The 23,508-nt window shown below is 40.7% G+C and overlaps 1 protein-coding gene across 7 annotated transcripts in view; it reads left to right on the forward strand.

Moving 5' to 3' along the window:
• Positions 1 to 3,180: 3,180 nt before the first annotated feature.
• The window catches only part of sox6 (SRY-box transcription factor 6), a 129,389-nt gene continuing 109,061 nt past the window's right edge, over positions 3,181 to 23,508 (forward strand). For 3 of the 7 annotated variants that reach the window (XM_026167257.1, XM_026167309.1, XM_026167295.1), the window contains exon 1: positions 5,272 to 5,690. The gene's annotated coding sequence lies outside the window, so the exon portion shown is untranslated. Of the gene's footprint in view, positions 3,320 to 3,695; positions 3,756 to 5,271; positions 5,691 to 7,375; positions 7,557 to 23,508 lie in introns of those variants that run through there. The other 4 variants (XM_026167266.1, XM_026167286.1, XM_026167301.1 and 1 more) reach the window with 4 other exon arrangements.

Genomic DNA, 23,508 nt, shown 5'->3' on the forward strand with positions numbered 1-23,508 from the left:
GCTTTTTTTTTTTAAAGGCCTTTGCTTGAAAGAGAGAGAGCCTCTTGACACCACGCTGAGCAGTCTGACCTTGTTCTCAGGTCTGTGTTCTTCACTACAGCGCACAATGCATTTGTAAGATATTCATAGTTTTCCTGTGACATGAAGAAGAAAGGAGAAATCCGCCTGCGATTCCCAGTGATACCTATTTCAATCACATAAATATTATTGTTACAGTGAATAAGAATTAGGCTACAGTGGAAAACCCAGCTGGTGCCTCCTTTGCACACTGTGGGGATCCGGATTGTAGTCCAATTGTACAAATACAAAACCAAGAAAGCCCATGCAATAGGTGCTTTGATTTCAAAATAGTATTTTATGCTGTTTTATCATTTTCAAGTTCCACATACGGTACATTTTTTAATATGTAAGAAATGGAATTTGTTGAATAATTGAAGAGCTAGGAATCACTGAATATTCTTCCCAACGTGTGTGCACGCTATATAAAGAATAGAGGGAAAGCTGAATAACATTCATGCTGCACCGCATTGGCCCAGCTTTCCCCAAAAAGAAAACTTCCTATTTTTGAATTGTTTTATGTTGAAGCCACTTTGTTAGTTTTTTAATGTTTTTTTAAAACAATGGGATCATCAGAGAGGTACAAATGTTTATTACGTATTGAGGCATTTCTTTATTGGCCTATTATAGACAACACAATTCCTCCAACATGAATCATTAAGTGAATGTTGAAAAGGTGCTGTGTTACGCTAAACAATGAATTAATCTCATGTTTCCCTAAACGGAAAGCTTTTACAATACCTACAGTGAATGAGTTTTTTGTACATAAAAGCAATTACTTTGCAAATGAACCAAATGCCCCTGGGCCTCGTCTTTAGTCTAGCAGCTCCATGTACACATACACACTTAAATAAGTGAAATTTACTGCATTCAGTGAGAATGCTGTGCATCTTGGATCTTCAGAGCTACGTAACAAAAAGATCATGACATATCACTATTTAAATTTTTTTAATAAGTCTATCAGCATTAAAATGGTAGGACATTTACTTTGCAGCTTGAAAAATGTGTTTTACTGAAAGATATAACAGCTGTGGAAAAATTAAATTCTTCGGAGTAATCTGTGTTATACTCGCTCGCATAACCAGATTTCTGACTGTACCTCAAATAAGACAGTGCAGGTAACGTGTTCAGAAGCACTTTAAATGTACAGTACCGCACATCACTGACCATCATACATGAGTTGTATGTGTACATTTGTAGCGTTGTTGGCACAGGCAGCGTGATGATGTCGCTCATCACTACATCATTAGAACTGGCATGTTGCACTCCTTATTTCGACATGATTTATCAGGGGTTCGCTGTTAACTTGAAAGGAAATATTAGATCCTGACTAAACTTTGATGAAATCCAGAGTTACAAGTAAGAGATTTGGGTCAACTAATGAGAACAGCGCATCCCACGTTGCAAGTCCAGTTGGGATAGATCATTTGCATGTATGCAAATAGTGTTTGAGTTAATTGCTATATCTGGCATTCAGTAAGCTATGTTGGTTGGGCGGACACTGATCACTTACAGCTGAACCTTGTCGGCGTTTTTAACTGATCATCTAACCAATGGTAGGTAAGGGTCTTAGTCACTGAAAATCTTACAGTTTCTCATACATTTACATTTTTTTATAGAACACAAAATATAAACTGTATTAATAGATAGAAAAGAAACTTAAGGAACTGTATTTATTGCAACATTTTGGAGTCACTTACTGCGCCCAGTGTCATGGAAGTAACAGCTGAGCAGAACTACCAGCATTTACTTTTTACCTAGACCACCAAACCTGCATGCACAACTACTTGCAAAGTGCATTAAAAATGAAAAGCAAAGGCGTGTCTGCACATTTCTGCCTGCACATTTCCAAATGTAAGATGGATTAGGATTATATGAAGGTGGCACTGTGTAGATTTTTTTTTTATATTAAAAATAGGGCTATATACTACATTATCAAGCAAATATTACCCATTTATACACCCGTCATGGGTGTAGATATTAAACAAGTGCTTAAAATTGCTGTGTATCTACGTATAACTGCAACAAGCACTTATTGTCTGTGCACTGCTCATAAATATGGGGTTAAAACAAACTTGTATGTGTCAAAGGAGATCCCATGTCCAGAGACAGACACCTAAACTGCTGTAGAATGAAAAGTAAATGGTTTAAAGTAGAACTTTTAAAATCTTCCTTTGGAATTTTGATAATTTTGGCTGCTCATTGAGATACTAATGACTGTATTCCTAAGCATGAATCAGCTGCACACCTTTGAAACCTCCTCTGGTTGCAGTGTAATCAAAGCAGCCCCCCCCCCCCCCCCACCCCCCATCCTCACTCACTGACTCAATGGTGTTCTCTAATTAACCATGCAGAACAGGAGAAGAACACATGTTAATTTAATGTAACAAAAATGTTGATTTTCATGCACTCTCCTTTTCAAATATTTATGGGCTAGACTTGAATTTCAAGATGCATCAAAGACTCACAGGGTATGCAAATGTGTCTGCCTTACCCCCCAACAAGTTGGACTGTCTTTTGCTCTTCACACAGGCTTCGCGCACTACCATCTGAGCTATAAAGAGGAAGCCATTACAGTCACCTCTGTAAAAGTAGCCTATATTTGTATTTAGAGAACTATCTGGCACTTGCGGGCACCTGTTCAGCTGCACAATCATCTGTCACTGAACAGAGCAAAGTCTGGAAATAAATACACGTTAAACAAATGTAATGACTCATATTGTTTTGCACCCTTTTTTTTTCTTTTAACCCTACTCACACTGTCACTTTTGAAGCAGCAACAATGGAAACCGGTGGTAATGCCATTGCACTCCTTATTGCCGTTTGGTCAATGTTAACCAAATAAAAATTGAACGTCCAACTTTAAAAACAAAGATCAATAAATAAAATAAAGGTGTTTTCCCTAAATGCACTGATTGTCTGTCTTTAAAGAGATTTTTTTTCCCTTGCAGGTGAGCTTCACACAGTGACCAAAAGGTGGCGCATGAGACACATCCAACACACGTTCAAGTGCAAGCGGTGAAAGAAAAAACTCCGCTCGTTAAAGAAGGTACACTAACAGCAGGAACAACACAGAATCATCATGTATGCATCCGGAAAAACACGGTGTCAGACTGTTATAGGATCATATGCAATTTTATGGTGCAAAGCTTTTTACTCTGTATGATTTTTATTAAATTTGGTGATGTGCATCAGATCGTTATAGCTTTAGAAGAGGGGCTCAGGTTAAAAGTGTGACAGTAGAAAAGTTTCAGTGTTAAAGGTAAGTCTTTCTTTATTTATTCGTAGCTAAATGTAAACTTTGACATTTCGCACACTGCCGGGAAAAAAAAAGTTAATACTTAACTTGCAGGCTATCAGTGTTGTAGAAGTTCAGTGGAGAAAAGCATGCAGTGTGTGCATTGTAACGCGCACAGGAGCATTTTGAAGGTCTTTGATGTAGATGTGGTGTTGGTGTGTTTTGCTTCACCTGGAACAGCAAGAAAGGGAAAGTGAGACGCTCAGGACTCGCATCTGTCGCGAAGTTGTTCTCTCTCTCTGCCTCACTCTCTTTCTCTCCCTCCCTCTCCCCCCCCCCCCCCCCCTCTCTCTCCTCTGTCACTCTCTCTCTCTTCCTCTGCTTCCCCTCCTTCTTTCAGCTCAGCTCATGTCATTCTGCAGTTAACAATCAGAATTTTCTTCTGCTGTCTCCTGTCTTTGTAAGTAACTTTCTCATTTCTATTATGTGACACTTATGGCATGTTAACTAACGGACTTCTACCTTTTATTAATATTATTATGATTATTATTATTATTTGTATTTTCTGCTGGTCACAAAATGTTGCTGATGTTTTTCAAAGCTACAACGTTGTCAGATCTCTCTCTCCTCTTTTTAAATTAAATTACATTTTTTAAATATGTGCACGTTTCTACCGAGATTCCTTTTTTGAATGATAGCTGTGGGCCTCATCCAAACCCAGCTGATTATCTAAAACATATGCTCTGTTCGTGACAGATAAATTCCTCTCAGTAAAATCTTCTGCTATTGCAAGTGAGGGTCTGCCTGTAAGGTCCCAGTAGCTGGATTTTTGAGTAATATCAGATGTCAACTTACATTTGCTGAATCTGTTTAAAAAAATGAGGTGTTTTGTATTTCAGCTGTATCCAGTCTAACCTGCTAATCAATAGCTCTGCGTTAACGTACTGATGGTACATAATGGTTATTTTATTTTTAGTTTCTGTGTTAAAACTTAAGAACAAATACACCAAAACTACAGTAAAATGTCGTTTATGAAAGTAAAACTTAAACGTAACGCTTCGAACAATTTTCCATTATTTTCTAACGTTATACTGGTCAATATATAAATTTGTGTGTGTTTGTTTTTAATTATTTACAAAATAATATATACATGTATATCAGAATTCTGAAATAAGTGTGTAAATTTAAACAGTAAGACAGTCACCGACAAGTCTTTTATTTTTTGACACGTTTTTATAAAATGTAATAATTCACTTGTGTTCCAGTAAGTATATATCGTGACAATACTTGCATGTATTTAATTGACTGGCAAGAAATGCGCGTATGATGAAATAAATAAATAATATTTTTTTAAAATCTACACAAAAAAATCAAAAATGCATAATGTGAGACTCAGTCAATTAAATTAGAAATAATCTGAAGAGGAAGAAGAAGCTGCAGCCTTCTGGATGGTGTGAAAATGAAAACTAGGCGTATAGGACACCGTGACAAACTATAAAGAACACCGAATCTAATGCTGCTATATTTTAAACGGTGATGTAATTCACACAAATACATGCTGTTGTATCACAAAACTTAAGTAAATAAAAATAAAACAGCCTATCGCTCACCTGATCTCGTCACCTATACTCACAGATGACCGCATTTTCCTCTTAAGAAACAATAGTAATAATTATAATAAACTTTGACTGAAGTGGGAGGGGTCGCTGAATTACTCGTTTCCTAACGAGACAAATGAAAAAAAAAGTGTCACTGAAGAAAAACTCTGGGGTGGAAAGGTCGCCCTTAACTTTTCAGTTGTTGTGTAGCTTGTAAGTGGTGTTAATTTAAGTAAGCTTATTAAACTTACTAAAAGCGGGCAGTAAGCTAACAGCCATCCTCCCTGTCTCCACTTTTATTTCGCCACCTCTCTCTCTCGCGCTCTCTCTCTCTCTCTCTCTCTCTCTCTCTCTCTCTCTCTCTTTCTCTCTCTCCCGTATCTCTTGTCTGGGAGGAGGAGGGGGAGTCCTGCCTCTTTGCCTTCCTCAGATCAATGCCCTGGCCACTCACTTTCTGATGTTGCACGACGGGAAATGCTTTGAATACTTGCGACATGGCTGCGCGCATTGATTGCCAAGATTGACAGCATCGTCTTCTCTTGTCTGAGTGTGTGAGAGAGGGAGATAAAGACCAGATAGACGGTTAACAAAAGGTACTTGTAGTTTTGTACAACTGAACTTCACAGAGAGTGGACGGGATCCCCTCCTATGGCCCCGAGTGAGCAGACTTAAGTTTTCGCTCAACAGATAGCTCGGTGATCATTTTCAGTAAAGTATAGCCGAGACTAGTTGCTGTTCTTTGCGCACGGGGAAGGACGCAAAAGTAGGCAATCATCAGCACGGCTCACACCAACAAGGTAAACAACACGTTTTCTCTACTTTTCCAACATGCCTCCTTCTCCTTATATTTCCACCTTGTGTTTAATTGCTGATTCCTTAAAGGCGAGCGCGCTGTCAGCGCGAGCGATCACACAACCTTGCGCGCGTTTTGCTTTAAAACTACTATTATTGTTTTTTATTTTATTTTTTTACAAAGTAAACTGTGTGCAAAGCTTTCTCGAGTCGGTACATTTTGAGACTCGGAGAATGACTGTCAAACTTTAATCACTGAGACTGTCTGGTGCGTCGCTTTCACCTCAAACAAGCCAAGTCTACACGCGAGACGAGAGTGACGCGTGAAGTGCTGGTTGGAAGTGGCTCTGGTGACCTCGTAATTCGTAAAAAGCGCGTTTACTGAACTTTATCACAAGTAAACTCTGCGGCAGCCCGATTCATCGCTCGCAGCTTTAAAATCATCTTCTTTTTCTTCTCCCTTTCAGCAGCGGGGAGCGTGCGGGCGGACTCAGGCTGCACGGTGCAATCTGCAGCGCTTAGACCAACCCCGACCGCTGCCACCGATAACGTTTCAACTATCTATCGTTGCCGAGTGTTGATTCTTAATCAGCTATTAAATGTTTGATGGTTGGTTGCGGTGTTCTGTGCGTGTTTACAGCGCCCTGTAACTTTGTTCTGCTGGTGGCAGTTTCCCTTCTGTCCACAGAGCGGTACCGTTCATTGACAGTGACGTGCGTCCCGGTAGGTTCCTGTCCACATGTGAGGTAGACAAGTTTATTTGAACCTTCCGCTTATGTCTCATTATACCCTCGTGCATCCAGAACCTTTGTTGCCTGAAGTTATCAGACCCCCACTAATCTTTTTTTTTTCTTCCTGTCCGAAACCTCGGAGTTTCTTGAAGCCGTGCAGCCTGGGAATTTGCTCTTCCTTAACTTTCTCCGGGGGTCAGGGGAATTGACCCCAAAAGAATGCATAAGCCATAAATTAAATTCAACAATCGCGGGGCTTGTCCATTTAGAGAAGATGTACTCGAACAGACAGTTTTCCATTTAAGCCGAAATATCTGAAGCTCCTCGCTCCCGGGATAAACGGAACAGAAGTTCCATTGTGAGAACTGTACATGTGTCCATCAGGAGATATTTTCTCACCTTTTATGTGTTTGTTGCCGCAAGACAGTTCCAGCAATGAATAGTAAGGCCTTCCAGTATAAAATGTTTTTTTTTTAGATATTTAGAGACGCCAGATTTTGGTCATATTTTAGGATACTAAAAAGCACTTAAATTTCAGACACACTGCTCATTGAGGAAATATTTAATTTTGCACGCACGTCAATTGATTTTGCAGGTTTATGAAAAATTGAAGATTTCCTAAAATATCACTCCAAGATCATTAATTTCGGCAGCAGCGGGTGTAGAGTGCCCCCTCATTTTAAGACGTTTTTCAAAATTAGACACACTCCCTGAGTAAAAAAAAAACAAAAAAAACAAAAACAAAACAGCACTCTGAGGCTACTGCGGGACTTCTAATAACATTTTAATAAGACGGGAATCCACTATGACAACAGTTTAAACACCCCCCCCCCCCTTCTGTTTCTTCTTCTTCTTCTGTGTTTTCAGCGCCGAGCACGTGCATTTTTCGTCCACACAAACGACACACCTGTGGCTAATTAATGACACTGTAATTAACTCCGGCACCCCCCCCCCCCCCCCCCCCGTTTTAAGACCTCAAACCCAGATAGCCCTCCCGCGCATTACTATTATTATTTTTGCCACAGTGATAAGAACACTCGGTAGTCCGCTCCTCCGCCCAAGTAAAGTTTTTAGTCCGTGTGGCATTTTGTTTTGCACAGTTGCTCTTACTGTGGCTGTTTACGCACGTTTCCTCATAAGGTAAGCCGGTTCTGGAGACCAAATGCAAGTCTAAATGGCACATTTATAATTAGACTGCCCATTCAGCACATTGTCCTGATTGCTATACAGGGACACTCGGCTCTGTCTCTATAAGAGTTTGTCTCTGACGGCTTGTGCAGCTCAGCGTGTCGCTCAGCAAAAGAGCGAGAGAGGGAAGAGTGAAAAGCGGCATTAGAGCTTTTTGATGCCAGCCGCGCTGGCTTTTATTGAACCTTTCTCACTTATTTTTCCACATGAGAACTACCGGCAACTTAATTAATGACCTACTGCACAATTGGTACATGCAGCTCAAATGTGCATTATAGTCGAAGGAATGTGAAGTGTAACTAATTTTGGCAGTGTGATCCCCTTGAAATATTCACTGTATTTCTTTTTAAATCAATACTGCCACTGACATGTGCGCATTTATTTCACTGAAATTGGAAACAAATCTATTAAAACTCAACTAATCTGTGTATTTGTATGTTTCTCTGATACATAATACAGGGCAATAAAATCTTATGTAATGTTGCCTGGCCTTGCACCTTTCCTGTATTTTCAAAGACTAATCTGCGTTTTGTTATTTGGGGTGAGACTTGAGCTTTTTTGCAAGACTGAGAAATAAGGCAGCATTTCCCACCTGGACTCAGCATAAGATGTAGGGTCGCTAACACTGATCTGCCAGTAAGTTCAAAGTTTTTTAGGACCTACAGTTTGGCATGAAGGGAGGAAGCCTCACTAGCTGCTGCTCTGTCCATGTCCAGTGTCTCCAGTATTGCATGACATGGTGATTTTATATTTATATAATTTATATTTGTTTTACTGAGTGGAAGAGAAATGATGAGGCCATTTTAAAATGAGTTCAGACAAAAAAAACACAAACTGAATAAACCTCAAATCTTGCCTTTAACTGTCCTCATACACAGGTAGGATTTATTATTATTATCATTATTATTATTATTATAATTTAAAGCTCTTGAGCCAGCAATTCGTGGGATCAAAGAAAAAGATGGGAGCGAGTGAGAGGGAAGGAGGGCGAGAAAAGGGGCGCTGAAAGAAATGTGCTTCATGTGATGCTGTGAATATTAATGTCTTGCTCATATATGTGATTATCTGATTATTAACGGTTGATTCTGTTAACGCAGAGGGTACATTTGGCATAACTGTAAAGGGGGGGAGGGGGGAAGAAAAAGTCCCCGTCTCAGTGATGATATATCTTACCCATGTTATGTTATTTTAATGCTTAAAAAACTGTTATTTAACTCCAAGCCACACACTCATGCAAATGAAGGTGCTGGTGTGTGTAGGTTTCGTTTTACGGCCTTGCTCTTCTGCGAACAGTCTCACTCGGAGTGTGTTCCCTTGCCAAAATGAATTCTTTAATGATATTACAACCAATTCCGCTCACGATAAGCTGATTTGACACGTGCACAAGGAAAATAAAATGCACTCGCAGCGACATATCTCTTTATTCAGAAATGCAAATAATATTTTGCCACATGCAAACTGTGCAGTGTCGTGAATGACGATAACAATATGTGTATGAGTGTGTGCAGATTATTTCATAAAAAAGTTGAGTTTGTAATGAGGTGGCTCCGCTCCGCTCGGCTCGAGTTCTTTAACTTTCCATTTCTTTTCAATTGTTCTTGTTGTACTGTTATGTTATTTATCCTGTGTGTGTGTGTGTGTGTGTGTGTGTGTGAGAGAGAGAGAGAGAGAGAGAGAGAGAGAGAGAGAGAGAGAAGGGCGGGGGGCTTGGCATGCCTGCATACATGTGGACACTCTGCAAGAATGGCTTTACTCTTGCAACAGATAAAACTACTGTTGACTGTGATCTGAAATGTCAAAATCCAAAAAGTCACTACATCTCTCTCAACACACATATCATCACTGGGACTTTGGACACTTGTCTTTCCATTTGTACGTTTTTGGGTTTTTTTGGGGGGGGGGGGGTTTACAAAAAACAGCTATTTTATTCCAAGTGACAGGTCAAGAGTAGACTGTGGTCTGGGAGAGGGGAAGCTATAGCTAGGACCTAATGATAAACAGGATAAGAGGAGGTAAAGAACAGCAGGCCTGGTAAAGTTTGAGGCGAGGCGGGGGACTGTTGAAGGACCGCAGGAGTTAATGAATGTGGCAGCACGTGTTGTGACATCTGTCTTTCTAAGTGTTATCTAATTTGCTGCACAATCTTCCAACAATGATAAGAAGCGATGCCATAGCATTTTCTTTTGGCAATTTTACCCTTCAACAACGAGTTCTTGACAACTTAGTAACACGCCACTAATTAATGTCACTAAATTAATTATGGCTCTTCGCTGTTTAGAAAATTGTCAGCTCTCACAGGCAAAAATACCGATGCTATCAAGGGTCAGTGGAGCCAGAAAGAGCGGACAGTGGGGCATCACCTCCATCAAGTCAGCCTCTTAAATGAAAAGCTGTGATAATGTGGAGCCAGGCAGACACATGCGAGCATGTGTAGTACACCAGCTGTTTCAAAAGGCATCTTAAGGTTCCTCATTTGAAATTTCGCACAGCTTTGGCTGTTACATTGCCTCAATCTGAATGAGAGAGGTTTTTTTAATATTGTGCTTTTTTTCAAGAACACAGGTTCCTTTAATGTCAAAGATTCAACTTTATTGTGTGCTATTTCTTGTTTATTTTTTACTACTAACACATATGTGCGCCAACACTTACTGAACCTCAACAAAGGCAGCAGCGGTTTTTCCCTCTGCTCTGTTAGATCTCAGTGTCCCCCTGGCTGCTCTAAGTGAACGGTATTGCTGACATTACAAGATTACAGATTAAAAAAAATAAAAATAAAACCTAAATATGTGTATCATCACAGGAACTGTATAATTGCACAAGTAATGTAAGTGGCCCATTTTGATCTGCATCATTCACTCTCCCACCGAATATGTTTTTCTCAAAATAATTGGACATTTTCTTTCAGTCCATAGCATAGTTGTGCATAATTAAGTTTGACTTCAAAATGCAACAGTCTAGGCTATGGTAAGTAGCCTTTGTTGATTTTTTTTTTTTTTAAATCACCCATTAATATGTAGAATTAATTGGAAAGGCGTTGGTGGCCGCATTTCTCTGACACAGGTCTGGGACTGTAATCAGGTGGAGGAATTAGCCCGGCTCATTGTTTTTTATGAATCACATGAAGATTTGTACAGTGGCTGTGTGAAGATGGTTGCCTCTATTTCCATATCAAAGAGGAACACAGTGCAGCCGGGCAGTAATTAAAATGTGGTGGATTTTGGAGTCCCTGCGCACACGCGCACTCTCACACACACACACACACACACACACACACACACACACACACACACACACACACACACACACACACACACACACACACACACACACACACGGGAATAGGGGCACAGGCATTAGTACACTTGCACAAACAGCATACAGACCAAGACTGAGAACTGTCAGGTTGTGCAAAAAGAGTGCAGGTGGTTGAAACTGAATTTTAAACAAACATTTGTGTCGCCCTCGTGTCTTTTTTTTTTTTTTTTTTTTTTGTGCTACAGTTCGGGTATTAAAAAAAAAGTTTCTTTCTCCCTGTTTTTGTGGCAACCATTTTGTTAGCTACAGTCTGAAAGAGTCGTGCATTAATTATTATTTTGACTCACCAGCAGCTTTCACTGACTGCGGTCGTGCTACACTTTAATTTCAGCTGCAGAGGAAAAAGTGCTTATTTGTCAGCGCATGTGCTTTTAACAGATAGACAGATATATGGTCTGCATATGTGTGTGCGTGTATATTAGTGACCTTGCTCCAGCATACTGGGACTAATGAAAAAAAGAAGAAGAAGAAGCTGTGATCTTTTGCCCCAAGTGATTTCTGCCCTATTAGAATTGTAGAAGCTCTGAAGACCTGAGATTGTGTCTTGTAAGTGAACAAGGGAAAAGAGATTAGTGTAATGTGGGCCTTTGCGCTGCTTACACACAAAAGCATCACAACAAGCCTTTTCCTTGTGATTCCTCCCATTGTGTGCGGATCAGGCCATCCCATGGGCAAGCTGCTGCCTTGGAGGAAGCATTAAAACACTCCATGAAAATAACTTGAGCCAGCACGGGCAGCTGTGACACCGGGGGTTTTCGTGTAAATATAATGTGAGGGAATGCCATAAAAACCTCGCTATCTAATAAGGGAGAAGCTGTGCAAATATGGCATATTGCACGTATTTGAATTTCTCATTTGTCATGAATACCCACGCTGTAAGAATGCATCAAGCAATTCAGCATTTAGGACCGAAATCATTTATACAATTTAATCAAGTATTAATGTTTTTTACAATGTTTTATGCACTCTATATTCTCAGAAGGCAGTAGTTATTTTTGTATTCAAGTTAAGCAGGTCTCCACGGTCCTTTAAAGCCGAACAATTAGGCATTATCCAATTGGTGGAGTTTAATAGCTCGGCTTGGCATCTGCCAGCTTGATCTGACATGAGATGTAAAATATGCCTCACAGTTGCATCTAAGCCAGCCAATTTGGCTTCATTATTCTATGGTGGAGCATTAACGATACCGGGAGCTATTTTTTTTGAGCACACGATTATTTCTGTGTGCACATTTGCCTGCTCGCTTGTACATAGCATTAATGCACATATGCACATCTATATTGTTTTTTTTTTTTTACTGTGCACTGAAGCTAAGTGAAAATAATGATCAATTTTGTCGTAATCTCCAACTTGGACTCACAAAGCAGAACGCTAGCTGATATGCGCGATTTATAATGGTGTGCGCACAGTAAATGCTATAACAAAGAGCCTTTAATGTGTTATAAATGCCACCTGTAGAGTTCATTATTTTTTAAAAGGCAAGCCTTTCATAAAAACTATTTGCTATATAAAAACTCTTTGCTGCTGCTAAATTTTTAAGCTCTCCACATATTGTGTGTTGTCCCTCTTGGGTGGAAACAAACCCTGATCAAGCACTTGCATCATGGAGCAGCTACGGTGACATCTAAAACAGGCGAGGAAGTTATGGAAAAGAAAAGGATGTACTGGGCCAGAAGTCATTTTCCCAACAGCTTCTCCCGAGGAAAACACTAATGTACAAAGCCAAAAATAAATCAAAGTGACAAAGAGGGAGGGTGGGGGAATAAATGGAAAGGGTCTTGTGGCTAAAGTTCTGATGAGTTTAACCATAGCATCTCTTCTTGCCCTGGTCTTTTGTTGCCTTTCTGAATAATTTCTTTATACAGTTACTTGGATGTGTTACAAATCTGTGCTCTTAATGTGCATTATGAGAAAATGGCTTCAGCAGACTCGACCACAATCTTCTCTTGGTCTCTGTCTTTCTCCCGCTCTGGATGTCTGTCTTTGTTATCCCCTCTCTCCCACTCACTCTGTTAGTGAAGTGGGGCGGGGGGGGGTGTTTAGGCACTGTTGGTAAAAAGATGAGCTAAAAGTAGATTTTCTGAGACTAAAACTCTGCACAAATAATGATGTTGGTATTCACGTCGCCCCAGACCCCTCTGACGTTGAGATTAAACTTGGTCTTCTTCAGTCCAAGAAATGGATTTTTGTCCTGACCCACAGTTGGTGAATTTTTCACAGGGAAAATGTTACATTTTCGAGGTGATTGATAACATTTAGTGTCCTTAATTTGAGTCTGCGAGTATATGTCTTTGTAGCATCAGAGAAGCAGCTGGAAATATTTTTATCCATCACTCTGACGACTTGTGCTACTATAGAACCATAACAGAAACACTAATGCTGGAAAATATGAACTTTCAGCTTAAACCAAATTTGAATTAACAACCATCTGCTTGTTCTTTTGAAGATCCATGAGTTAACATTCATACTTTAGAAACAACTGTTGGAGGCAGTGGAAACATTTTACCCACTCTTAAATTGCACAAGAAACCTCTGATTGGCTCAGCTGTACATTTATAAGCAAAGTGCAGCTCTAGCAATGAAGGCCAAAAAAAAGGCAACTCGGAGCTTGAAGAATAAAATCAGAGAGAGTACCATCTGTGACAATCTCCTGTTTCATGAATGGTACTAAAAAAAGAGAAATCTGCTGAAATGACAGAGAAAGACTGGGGTTTGGCCCGTGCAGAAAGTTTCCCATGAGCGTCTTTGAAAATCTTATGGGATAGCCACTCTGGCACACGCCACCCGCCCACATACAATATACGCACACATACAAAACACAGAGTGGTGTTTCTGCCAGGCATATGATTGTAGAAATCTCTGGGAGGAGGCCCGTGTGAAGCAAGATGATTGGCAGGTGGTGGGTAGGGACGTACAGGGATTGGACAGGAAAGAATGTCAACACTTAATCTTTTTTTCCACAAGACAGGATGGTGTGTAAAATATACAACTTAAAAAAAAATTCTGCTTTTTGCTCCATTATTGCACAATATTCAAGTTCACCTTCTACACACCACAATATGTGACTAATTTCCAGCTGCAATTTACCCTCGCTGTCAAATGTTGTTTGGAGGATTATGTTCCTGTACGTCAGCTCATACGGAGGAGGTCAGGGTGGATGGTCAGGCAACTAAAGTCTTCTGTGGTAGCTGGAGTTTGGACCCAGTGATATTCAAGTTGACGTTTCACGCTGAGATGGTCGCAGTATTTTTGCGAACCGCTAAAGAGGCTTCAGCTTTCCAAACATAGCCCTAATGCATTTGCAGCAAGCAGCTTTTTGCGTATCTGTAACCAAGTGCTTGTTTGTATTTCCTAAACATTACCGGGAAAATGCAATTATGCTTCAGTTACGAAAAAAGGACATTGCACAAACAAATGACAAACTTTATATTGACCAGGAAAAGAAAACGCTCCTAAAAAGGCGAATTAAGAAGAATATATAAAAATGAAACTTGACAGCCTGTGAAAACACCACCGCTTGACTTAGGTGTATGTGTACACAGACTGTTAGACTTCAGAGGTTTCCTTGTTCAGCATAGCTACGGTTTTTTTGTGTTAGTAAGGAGAAAGGCTTTGTGTTCTTGGTTAGGGGTGGGGTAGATTAAGGAGGTACAATGTCCCTCCTCATCTTCAGCAAAGCTAAATTTATTGGTTACCATCTGCAGGGTGGAGGAGTTTGGGTTGTGGCCAGGCCAAAGAAAGGCTTCTAATTAAACAGTCATCATTATCAACTTGTGGTCAGTGATCATCATCCCCAACACTGGTTCTCCAAGATGAACATGGAATCATGAGGCTTTCCTTGAAGCCCATTCTGGACTGAGTCAGAATAGAAGAAACAGAGGAGCAAAGTGCTAGTGAGAACATTTTTTGTTTACTCTTTTGGCAGAACAAGCAGCATGAGGCCCTGTGCCATATCCACTCAGGTTTAAACAATTATCCGACATCAGAGAAACCAGTAGAGCCTCAGCGCTGGCACAACCGTCATGCTTTTGCCGGCTGTACTTCAGCCTATGGTTTCAGACATGGCCAAGTGTCACATGTAAGCAGAGCTTTCGATAATTTCAATTAGTGTAGGAGGGTGTGCCTGCAGTATCTGTATCACTGCTGCTGGAGGAGCTTTCCTTTGAGCTTGACAGCCCCTTAATATAGTATTTCATGGTTTGATGTGTGAGTGACACAGAGGCGCTCCAAGAGGATGGCAAAATGGTTTATTAGGACCTAATTAGAGCTCTGTGATTAAAGGGGAAGTGACTGTGATTAGGAGACCTGCAGATGATGTGGAAACATGGATGAATATTCAGAGGAGAAAAAACATAGTATGTATTAGCCTGTGGGTGTTTTATGTGTGTGTGTGTCTGTGTGAGAGCCTTTGTAGAATATCTAAGCACGAAAGAGTTCATGGTGCCTCAGAGCAGTCATGTTATGGTATCATCTTTACAACAGATCTCAGCAGAGGAGCTTTACAACTTAAGCTATTAGGTAAAAATGCACCAATGAATACGATACCAAAAACAGCTGATCTTCTCCTTTTTTAAAAAGAAAAAAACAAACCTAAATGTGCACACCGAGTAGCTCTCGTCTCACAAACATTGTTCAAAACAAAACACGAACAAGGGCTTTTTTATGATTTTGGTGCAGCATGTATGAGTGGACGTTCACAGCCAATTGAACTTGAAACCATAAGGAATGTTCTGCAAAGCGGGGTCTACTTTGGGAAGCTTAGAGCACTCGCAAAGAATCACACATTCTTGCGAGCTTCAGAGTATGCGCTGTTTAATCAAAGAGATACAGTGGGGCAAAAAAGTATTTAGTCAGCCACCGATTGTGCAAGTTCCCCCACTTAAAATGATGACAGAGGTCAGTAATTTGCACCAGAGGTACACTTCAACTGTGAGAGACAGAATGTGAAAAAAAAAATCCATGAATCCACATGGTAGGATTTGTAAAGAATTTATTCGTAAATCAGGGTGGAAAATAAGTATTTGGTCACCTCAAACAAGGAAAATCTCTGGCTCTCACAGACCTGTAACGTCTTCTGTAAGAAGCTTTTCTGTCCCCCACTCGTTACCTGTATGAATGGCACCTGTTTGAACTCATCATCTGTATAAAAGACACCTGTCCACAGCCTCAAACAGTCAGACTCCAAACTCCGCCATGGCCAAGACCAAAGAGCTTTCGAAGGACACCAGGAAAAGTATTGTAGACCTGCACCAGACTGGGAAGAGTGAATCTACAATAGGCAAGCAGCTTGGTGTGAAAAAATCAACTGTGGGAGCAATCATCAGAAAATGGAAGACATACAAGACCACTGATAATCTCCCTCGATCTGGGGCTCCACGCAAGATCTCATCCCGTGGGGTCAAAATGATCATGAGAACGGTGAGCAAAGATCCCAGAACCACACGGGGGGACCTGGTGAATGACCTGCAGAGAGCTGGGACCAAAGTAACAAAGGTCACCATCAGTAACACACTACAACGGCAGGGAATCAAATCCCGCAGTGCCAGACGTGTTCCGCTGCTGAAGCCAGTGCATGTCCAGGCCCGTCTGAAGTTTGCCAGAGAGCACATGGATGATACAGCAGAGGATTGGGAGAATGTCATGTGGTCAGATGAAACCAAAGTAGAACTTTTTGGTATAAACTCAACTCGTCGTGTTTGGAGGAAGAAGAATACTGAGTTGCATCCCAAGAACACCATACCTACTGTGAAGCATGGGGGTGGAAACATCATGCTATGGGGCTGTTTTTCTGCCAAGGGGACAGGACGACTGATCCGTGTTAAGGACAGAATGAATGGGGCCATGTATCGTGAGATTTTGAGCCAAAACCTCCTTCCATCAGTGAGAACTTTGAAGATGAAACGAGGCTGGGTCTTCCAACATGACAATGATCCAAAACACACCGCCCGGGCAACAAAGGAGTGGCTCCGTAAGAAGCATTTGAAAGTCCTGGAGTGGCCTAGCCAGTCTCCAGACCTCAACCCCATAGAAAATCTGTGGCGGGAGTTGAAAGTCCGTGTTGCTCGGCGACAGCCCCAAAACATCACTGCTTTCGAGAAGATCTGCATGGAGGAATGGGCCAAAATACCAGCTACTGTGTGTGCAAACCTGGTAAAGACCTATAGTAAACGTTTGACCTCTGTTATTGCCAACAAAGGTTATGTTGCAAAGTATTGAGTTGTATTTTTGTTATTGACCAAATACTTATTTTCCACCCTGATTTACGAATAAATTCTTTACAAATCCTACCATGTGGATTCATGGATTTTTTTTTTCACATTCTGTCTCTCACAGTTGAAGTGTACCTCTGGTGCAAATTACTGACCTCTGTCATCATTTTAGGTGGGGGAACTTGCACAATCGGTGGCTGACTAAATACTTTTTTGCCCCACTGTAAATGGTCTTATTATTATTAGTCTCCATCAATGGAGAGATTAGCATTGGATTTTCTTTCTTTTCGCCTCACAAACTTCTAACTTTTTCAAATATGTGATAGCCACTGCCATTAGAAATCATTTATGGGAGTGTTCTGAGGGCAGGAGATTGTCAGCAGGGCCTTGCGATTTTACAATTTCACAACTGACTTCCTCCTTAAAATGACACTGGCTTACCTGCCTATTACTCCCTTTGATTTCTACAGTACATGCTTCTGCGCTCCGAGAGGTATTCATAATAAGCTTAAACTCCACTGGCTTCATTGCTAAAGGGTGCTTATCTCTCTACTATTCAAGAGAAAGAAGGCTAATATTTTTTCCAATTTCAACATTTTACCATTTACTCTGCCCAAAACCACGTTTGCAGGGCTGTTGTGGAGAGCAGGCATGCACACACATGTATATACTGACACGCAGACGAGCACGCGTGCCTTTACACACACTTACACACACTCTTTTTGTGGCTGTTCCTTGGAAATATTATTTTTGCAGTTCGAATATTGAAATTTTAGAGCTGTGGCTCTTTTTTTTTTTTTAAAGATGGATGGAAGTCACGTATTTTAGCACATTTATTTATGTTATTATGTTTTATTCAGTCCACATTTAAAACTCAAATTTCTAAAGGTTTGTGAAAACCAGTCTGCAAGTGTGCTCAGCTCATTCAATTGAAATCTAGTTGTGTTTAAATGAAAAAGAATCCCGAAAAGTGTTTTTCTTTTATTAAATAGATCATACTTAGCTTGCAGCACATATTCCACGTTTGGACATGCAATTTAATATGTTTACATTCCCCTCCCTCCCCCTTCTCTGGAATGTTTAAAGTGTGCAAGCTTCAAAATGTATACTCATATATAATGTAAGGTACACTTGAAAAGTAGTTTGCGGTGAGCGGTGGCCATGGAGGACCCTCTCTCTTTTGGTTGGAGAAATGTCAGTTTTTCTTGAGAAGCAAAGTAATGAGAAGCATGTGTTAGTAGAAACTTATTTTTTTTATGCGACCCACCTGTCGCGCTTTCAACAATCAGGACTGGGCAAAGTCGAGAGAGATAATTAAAAGATGCTCTATCTCCTGCTCATTGTCCTTTTTTAGGAGCTTTGAAAAGTGCCTGGCCTGACGTTGAGGGCAGCACACAGAAGCTAACAACTCGAACAGAAAAACTAAGTCCTAATGGCTACCAGAATTTAAACACACATAATCTGCAGGTGCCAAGTGTTTGTTTGAACTACATCTTTCTCCAGCAGTTAACAGTGTGTAGTAGGTTTGTACTATGAGCCTAAGTGCTCCCCAGCCCTCTGCCTGCATGTAGCCTCAGCTTGCTGACTTTCTCAGTTTTACCACTGCTTGTGCCATGCTGTAATGGGCTCCCAGGACATGATGGGAATAACTGCCTGACAATGTTTTTCTTACCCCCCTCATTCTGCAGTAAATGTGAAAAGTGTCCAGAAGCATGGAATATATGGTACAGGTTGTGATGTCAGTTGTTATTGCTGGATATGTAAACCAGTAAATTCTGGATTATTTTCCACAATCTGCTGTGCAGAGGGCATTATGTCACAAAGGCCACATTGTAGCTGGTTGGGTGTAGAGGAGTGGTGTCTCTCTCTCTTTCTTTCTCTCTCTTGTTCTGTGCCTTGCTTGCTTTTAGTCCAGACTGCAGCCTTACGTTATGCCCATTTCCTTTCTTTGTGCTGCAATCAATGAACAAAGGACCTATAGGATGTTTTACATAATAGGGAAAAAAAATCATGCAAGTGCGAAGAACAAATCTAACTAAGGATCTTATCCAGACTCAATTATTTTCCACGTGTAATTTGGTTATGCGCATAATCGTGTAATCGTATAATCATAAGGTGTTCATGTGTTCATGCAATTGCACAGATAGTGTGAACTAAATGGATTTTGCGTGCAATTTTTTTTTTAAAGCGATAAGATTCATTGATCGCCGATAATGTATATTTCTATTTCGCTGCCGCACAACTGGAACTGACACTGCCTTTTTATAATTCAGTGTAGAATGGAAGAGCTTCCTGTTTTTTCACTAATTAAATTTGCCACTGACATATGCTGGCAGGAACCGCTTACCTTGTTTGACTTATTTATTGCCTGACTGTAGAGGTAATTTGACCTTTCATTTCAAAGGCCCTTTTTTAATCCAGAAAAGGAGTGTTAAACTCAATTATACGAGTGATCAGTGGCTCAAACACTACATTTGTTTCCTCTGAGGGGACAAGCCAAGTGGAGCCCTGCTCTCAGTCCCCTGTCACTGACTCCTGGCCCTTCCACCCCTTCATGCCACAAGGGGGGGGAGAGGTAAATAAGGAGGAGAAAGAAATGGGGATGGGGGCAAGAGGTAGACATGAGTGAGATGAGAAAGGGAGAATGAAAAAAGGGGTGGTGGTGGGCTGGGTGGTTGCCCTACAGCTCCTGCCATGTCACTGGAGATTTGTGTCCTCCTTTTAAATCATTTCCCTCTTTAGAAGATTAAGAAGGCAGAAATATTCTCAAACTGATCATTTTTCCTCCTCCTAAATGGATTTGCTTTTGCAAATGCTGTTATTAATGGTGGGTTTTAAAAACAAAGAAAGGAAAAACAACATGACCGTAAAACTGTAAATAAAAACAGAAGTTATAATGTTAATTGTTGAAATGACCGTATGGAGGCAATGAAGTCAATGCAAAGCGCGTGCCCTGATCAGATTTACTGCACGGCCGTGTACACTTAGGCTTAGTTATTTATTTACATGACCTTTAAATCTTATTCAGGTTTTAGGTATTTTTTTCTACATTAAATTAAGTGCTGTGCGTCTCCTTAGCTTTATTTCTATCATTCAGTTGGTTCAGTAACCAAAGTGTAAAGACTAAATAAGCTTTTGGAAGGTCTCTATGATGTAAAATGTTGCTTTGTATTAATAATTAATAAACAGAGTTTATTCCTTCCCAATGTTTCTTTTTTACCTGCATCATGCTGAAAAGGTGTCCCGCATGCCCTTAGTTAAAGTAGTCTATATTGTTCCGGTCTTACTACTAAAGCAGTCATTTGTCAACTTAAGCCTCCTTTTGCCAATCGAAAATGTGCGACAATAACACAAGTCATCAGTGGAAAAAAACCACAATCAAATAGTGCATCCCTGCTTCTCCTCGAACAAGGAGAACACTGAATAATTTGTGGACACCAATGCCTTGTTGTAACCTGATCATTTATGGATCAGTTGTTTCCTTTCTGGTTTAATTCACCATGTGATTGATTTTCAGTGCAGTACTGCTGGAAAATATCCACACTAAACTGTGCCTGAAATAGGGAATCATTTGAATACAGATGCATACGGCTTAGGCCTTGTCACTGGAAACCACTTGGAGCCAGGAGACAATTGCAGGTTGATTATGTTGCTTCTGACAGAAGTTGCAAGTCCTTTGTACAAGGCAGAGATATTTGCATCTAAATGCTTATTGTAGGCATCTAAACAGCATAAAGACTGATTGTAAATGCCAGCTGTTTGGCTGTACTCGGGGAATAAAAAAAGAATTTCAATAAGGAAAATTGGGATGGAAATGAGGAAGTTATTTTCAAACAGTGGAGCTGAAATCAATAAGTAGGAAATGGTGTGATGGTTGTATATTTTTATTGTGTCTGTTTGTACAATCATATGAATCTATTTACAGTTAGCACTGTATGTGGATTTTAACTAGTGGAAATACAGTATTTATATTCATATCTTTTCATAATATTGTTACTGCCAGCGGCTGTTTGCTTTTCTATCTGGAGCTAGGTTGCACTGCAGGTGTGAGAAGAATTTGCTGGTTAATTTCTCAGATTTTAAATATACAGTAATTGTTAAAATATCTATTTTCTTTGGATCGTTTTTATTTTTCTTTACAGGCAGTTCAGATACAAATCATTCCACCCTTTGTTATATTTGTGTGAGTGGAAGTGTTCACATGTGTGCTATGTACTGTATGTAAGTGCAACCATATATGTGGATGTGTGTGTGTGTGTGTGTGTGTCTGGTTCCCAAAGCAGAGTGATGCCCCTGCTGATTCTGCTCCTCTAGCTCTTTGTCCTGCAGCACTCAGTGTGTCTGCCTCCTCGGGAGACTGGCAGGCTTCTCTAGTGTGGCTCCACAAAGGCCCAGCCTCCTTTGAGGTGTTAAAAACTTCCATTTATGCATCTCCCTGGACAAAAAAAAAGCACCAAGCCCATTTGAGTCCAGTAGCAACACAGGCAGACATTGTGGCCACGCTTCTCTAGCACTCATTTCACAGATTCTAAAACCAGTATGTGGTGAACAGGATTTGAGGGGCTAAAGTGCCCCGCGAGGCCCAGGCGATAAGAGGGGAGAAACACCACCACGCAGTAAACTAGAAGATGGGACCTAGGAAAATAAACACATTACCTGGGAGAGAAAGAGAGAGAGAGACTTGTTTTCATGCCCCTGCCCCCCAACATACACGAAAACAAAAACTCCACACTGAATATGAAAGACAGAGAACAAAGGGGGGGTGGAAAGGAAAAAAATGGGTATTTCAGAAGTTAAGAAAAGAGGCCTAATCAGTGTGCAAAAAGACAAGGCTATTCTGTGTTGTTCTGTCTTTACAGTCTTTGGAGTAAAGAATATGTGAAAGAAAATCAAAGAGAATTGATAGGTTGCACGCCCGCATGTTTGGAGCACTGGGGACTGAATGCCGTCCACCACGGACGAAAACATTTTACTTGCTGGTCGTTTCTCTCCCTTCACCCTGCCTCAACCCAGTTGCTCAGTAAATAGACTTTTATTCTTGTTATTTGACGCCGAGGAAATGACAGATAATGTATTTGCCAAGCAGCACATGAAAGCCTTGTTCAGCCACAGCACTGTATCCGTATCAGAGCATTACTTTTAACAACCTCTGGGTAGAATAGCTGTTGCTTGAGAGCGATTTTTTTTTTTCCTCCCCTAGTTTTATCTGACATTACTGCATTTCAGCTCTGTCAAAATACTGGTCACTGTTTCACACTCAACAAAGATGTTTTAACTGGAGTGACACTCTGGTTGTCATTCTTGACGCACTGGTGCGCTGGTGCTAGACATTTTGTGAGTGTCTAGTCTGCTGTAAGTTCAGCATCAGAAACGGCATCGACCCGACGTCGAAAAGGGCAAGTCTGAGAGAGACAGAGGGTAATGATAAAGAGAGAAAAGAGAGATTTGTACAGTTGTGACAGTTGTGTGGTGTGCTGGAGCATGAAACAGCTGTTGGCATGTGACCCGGCCATGTTTTCAACACCAAATTACTCAATGACATGATAGATCGCTTGCGGAAATACTCTTTGTCTTTCTGACATCACAGCGGCAGGCTTTTTATTTTTTCTGTATGAAGCGTATCACAGCTGCAGGAAGTGAATGAACTGTGCTTTAGGTGTTTCCTGACGAGTAATGTCCTCTCGTCTGTGGAGATTACGCACTGCTGTTTCATATTTTGCAGATGCTACAGTACGTACAGAATGGACTTCATGCAAGTGGATATTTAATAGACAATCGTGCTCAATTGTGTTCAATTAGTATTTCAGCCTTTTCTGAGCAATGATGTTCTTCTTTGCTTCACACCTTTGCCTTCAACACTCAACCCTCCCCTTCCTCCCATTTCCCCATTTTCCCTTGGGATAGCTGCTGTTATAGCCTCACCCCAATGCATCCCAAACTCCCCCATGCAGTCCCCAGTCTGACTGACTGTGCGGCTGCTGCATTTGCAGAGATAACCACAGTGCATCCAGGTAGGGAACAGCCTGCTGATGGCATAGATTACCTCTATTGTCAAAATAACTAACTCTGCAGAATTCCTACTTTAGTGTGTTTGGACGCAGAGGAGAGTAAGGATTTGGAACGGAGGATTGGGAGGATTTTTTTTTTTTTAACATGTTGTAGATCTGGATGAATTCCACACAGAAGTTGAAGTAGAAGTTTTGGCTTGCTCATGCATATCCACACACGGCTACAGGAAGGCGAAATGCACATATGTGCACATATAACATGTGCATACATAGCATTACTGCAATATACAGTTAACAGAGGCACATGAAACACAAAACCTCTTTGGTATCCTCTGCTGTATATAGTTGTGGTGGTGTTTTCTATTGGTGCTG

Source organism: Astatotilapia calliptera, chromosome 1 (assembly GCF_900246225.1).
Source record: "Astatotilapia calliptera chromosome 1, fAstCal1.2, whole genome shotgun sequence".
Taxonomy (NCBI): domain Eukaryota; kingdom Metazoa; phylum Chordata; class Actinopteri; order Cichliformes; family Cichlidae; genus Astatotilapia; species Astatotilapia calliptera.